This window comes from Aureococcus anophagefferens, assembly GCF_000186865.1.
Source record: "Aureococcus anophagefferens unplaced genomic scaffold AURANscaffold_4, whole genome shotgun sequence".
Lineage (NCBI taxonomy): Eukaryota > Pelagophyceae > Pelagomonadales > Pelagomonadaceae > Aureococcus > Aureococcus anophagefferens.
The window spans coordinates 2866664-2870922 of record NW_008705564.1 but is presented as its reverse complement, the minus strand read 5'-3'; positions in this window follow the sequence as shown (position 1 = coordinate 2870922).

Here is a 4259-nt window from a genome sequence, read left to right as displayed (position 1 = left end):
CCCGCCGGCGGACGGCGCCCCGCCGGCGAAGGACGCCGCGCGGCCGCCCCCGGCGAAGCAGTCCTCCATGTCCAAGCTCTTCGCCGGCGCCCGCATGATCGTCGAGAGTTCGAGCGACGACGACGCGGCCTCGTGACTCGCGGCCCTGCACCGCCGTAAGGCGCCCCGGGCTCGCACAACTCGGCCGCTTAGAACGCCGGCCACGGGGAAAACGTGTCTGGGGGCGGCCCGCGGGCCGCCGCGCCGCGCGCCGACGCGCCTAGGCCGCCTCCGCCGGCGGGGCGTCCGCCGCCGGGGCCGCCGGGGCGTCCTCCGCCGGCGGGGCGTCCGCCGCCGGCGGGTCGGGCGGCGCGTCCGCGAGGAGCGGCGCGGCCTCGTCCGCGGGCGCCGCGTCCGCCGCGGGCGCGGCCGGCGGCGGCGCCTCGGCGGGCGCGGGCGCGGCGGGCTCGTCGCGGCCGAGGTCGTGCTTCACGGCGGCGTCGGCCTGGGTCATGTCGCCCTTGAACTTGGACGTCTCGCCGTACGTCGTCTCGAGCTGCGCCGTCGCCTGACAACGAAAAAGTCAAAATTCGACCGCGTCGTCGCACGGTTTCGAGGGACGTGTTTTGACTCGGCGTCGAGCACCCGACGGGGGACACGCACGCGTCCAAACATCCGGAGAGACGACCTCGACGCGACCGAGACGGAGCGGGTGCGACCGGCCGGGTCCGGCGCGGGCGCGCGCGGCGGCGAGGTGGCTGACCTTCTTGTGGCTCCACTTGTCGAGGGACTCCTCGCAGGCCTTGATCTCCTCCTCGAGGCGGCTCTTCGCCGCCTCCTGCGACGCGACGACGGCCGCGAGCGCCGCCTCGAGGTTCGTCTTCGTCTCGAGTTCCGCGGCGATGACGGACTCGTAGGTGTCGCCGATGGCCGCGACGTGCTTCTCGGCGCCCTCCTCGGACTGGGCGATGAGGACGTTGAGGTCCGCCTCGAGGGAGCCGATGGCCTTGGCCAGGTCCTCCTCGCCCTCCTTGGCGTTCGCGAGCTGCGCCTCCTTGGTCTTCAGCAACTTCTCGCGCACCGCGGAGACGGCCTTGCGCACGCGGATGTTGCTCTCCGCCGCGGCCTTGGCCTTCTCGAGGAGGGCCTCGTGGTCCCGCGACGCCTTGAGCTCCTCCTGCGTCGACTTGAGCGTCGCCTCGACGTCCTGCTTGGCGCGCTCCATCTTCTGCAGCGACACGGCCGTCGCCTCCTTCTTCGCCGTCTCCGCGGCCTTGGCCTGCTCGAGCTCGTCCCACTCGGCCATGGTCTTGCCGCCGCAGGTGCTGATGCAGAAGTCGGCCATTGTGCACGACGAGGATCGACGGTGATTGCAACAGGCCACGCGGGGCTGCCTCGCCGTCCAATGAATTATTGAGATCGGGCGGCAAGGGCACGGCAGGGTGCAACGTAGCGCGAAGCTGCCCAAGGGCGCGCTATGATGGCGTAGGCCGGGCTCCGCCGCGCTCGATGGCGTCGCAGCGCAAGCGGCGCGGGGCGGAGGCCGTCGACCACGCGCACCGGCGCCAGCGCCTCGAGGCGGCGCTGCCGCCGGACGCGCTGGCCATCCACGAGCGCGCCGTCGCCGCCCAGGCCGCGGAGCGGCGCGCGGAGCGCCTCGCGGCCATGGGCCACCAGGAGCTCATCGACGACGCCGCGCAGTTCCGCGGCGACATGGACGAGCGCGAGCGCTACGCGCTCATGGAGCGCGTCGCGCGCGCCGAGCCCATGCGCTTCATCGAGATCCCGCTCGACTCGAAGCTGCGGCGGCCGACCTACAACTACCGCATGATCTACCCGCACCCGCTGCCCGTCGACAGCGTCGTCGAGTCGCGGCTCGAGAACGACGTCGCGATGCGCGAGATCAACCACCTGCGCGCGGACCAGCGCGCGTGGCGCGCGGTGACGAAGAATCGGCCCTGGTGCCTCGAGGAGCTCTACCTCACGGGCTTCGAGATCAACAAAGCCAACGCCGACGGCCTCACGCCGTTCCACCTCGCGTGCCACTTCGGCTACCGCGCCTGCGCGCTCGTCTTCCTCGGCGCGGGCGTCGACGTGAACTTGGAGAACGCCGCGGGCGTGACGCCGCTCCAGTCGGCGCTCGCCGCGGGCCACGCCGACATCGCGGCGCTCCTCGTCGACGCGGGCGCCGTGAAGCGCAACGTGAAGAAGCTCAGCGGCCACCGGACGATCCTCGACGTCGCGGCGGACCGCGTCGACGCGAGCCGCGCGCCGCCCTGCGGCCACCTCGCCCAGCCCTGGCCGTTGCGGCCCTCACCGGCGACCGTGGCCCACGACGTGGCCCGGGCCGCGCGGCGCCCCCCCTACTTCCTCGAGTACTAACCCAACGGCTCCCGTGTACTAGGCTCGCCAGGCCGCTGTGCGCTCCTTACCTGCGCGCGGCTCTCTTCCATAGAGATAGCCATGTTGGAGTAGACCTTGAAGCCAGGTTCGAGGCCGGGATTGCGAGACGATCGATATCGACGCGCTTAGAACATGCCCCGGACGTAGACGCCGACGTCGGGCCGGTGGTTTTTCTGCCACGTGGCGCAGTCCTTGTGGCCGTTCTGGCAGGCCTTGGCGCCGAGCGTGCCGCCGCGGAAGTGGAACACGTAGGCGTCGGGCGCGTACTCGACCTTGGTCCGCGTGCGCTTCGAGAGCTCGGCCTCCTGGCCGAAGTTCTTCCACCGCGTGTCGTTCCAGAGCCGCCCCCCCTCGAGGAGGTGGGCCCTCGCCCAGGCCGCGTCGACGAGGAAGAAGAACGCGGTCCAGCCCGGGAGCCGGGAGCCGACGTTCGCGACGTCGCGCGCCCACGCGTTGCGGATCGGCGTCGCCGCGCCGCCGCCGACGCGCGCGAAGGACAGGGCCTGGCCCGCGTAGGACGCCTCGCGGGCGCCGTCCGCGGCGTAGAAGTGGTAGGAGCCGCCGCCGTCGTTCGGCGCGGGCACGACCACCGGCGGCTTCGGCGACTTGAGGCGCGGCGGCGACGGCGCGCGGAGCGCGGCGAGGAGCGCGGCCACGGCGCCGTCGGGCACGAGGACGTCGTTGTTCGCGACGAGGATGGCCTCGTAGCCCCGCGCGAGGCCCAGGGCCACCGCGCGGTTCCACAGGTCCGTGAGCCCCGTCGCCTCCGGCCTGGGGTTTCGATCGAATCTTTCGACTCGACTTCGAGGCGTAGTCGACCCGCCCCGACGTGCGTTCGTGTGGGATCCGCGGCGCACTCGAGAAGAGGAACGCAGTCGTCCAAACACGAACCGCGTCGACCGAGCTCGAGCGTGTCGAAGCGCGGTCGGGAGCGCCGGCGGTCGAGGCCCGCGCGGCCCCGGGCCAGTGTGGAAACCAACCACTGGTTTGGGTGGTCCCGACCAAACTTCAGAATTCTCTAGCTCGATCAAATCGAAGTCGATTCGGCTGATTTTTGGACGAATCGATTGCTCTCGTCGAGCTCTCGAAGCACGGCAGAAAACCATGCGTCGAAACGTTCGCATACGCTCACATTGAAGTCGGGTTGAAGATTTGGTTTCCACACAGCCCCGGGCTGGCGCAGGACCTCGTAGCCCGCGGCCTCGAGCGCGTCGGCCGTGCGGTCGCCGGGCCGCGGGCTCGCGCAGACGACGAGGTCGAAGGCGTCGCGGCCGTGGCCCTCGAGGCTCAGGAGAAAGCTCAGCGTGCGCTCGTAGACGCCTGGGCAGGAACAGAGAGATGCAACGTCGCTTGAGTGTTCCGCGCGCGCGCGTTCCGGAAAAAGCATCCATGCTTCGAGACCGTTCCGAGAGATGGTCGCTCGTCCAAAAATCAGCCAAAACGAGTGGAAACCGACCGAGAGAGGAGCCTTTGACGTTTCGCTCTCTTTTCCCGCCCCGGTCGACGCCCGCGGCCGTCGCCGCGAGGAGCGCGGGCGCGCGCCGCGCGGCCGGCGCGCCGAAGCCGCGGCCCGCCGCGAGGGCCGCGTCGTAGGCGCCCTGGGCCTGGAGCGCGCCCGCGCCGCCGGCCCACGCGAACGCCGCGGCGCCGCGGACGTCGACGCCGCGGCGACGGAGCCACGGGGCCACGGGGAACTCGAGGCCGCCCGCGAGCGCGGCGTCGAGCGACGCCCGCGGCACGGCGACGACGCGCGCGTCCGCCGGCGCCTCGCCCGCGAAGGCCGCCGGCCGCAGCGCGGCGTCGACCTGCGGCGCGGCGCGCGGTCGCGGCGCGGCCGGGGGGGGGGGGGGTTCGTTTCCGCGCGGGCCGACGCGCGC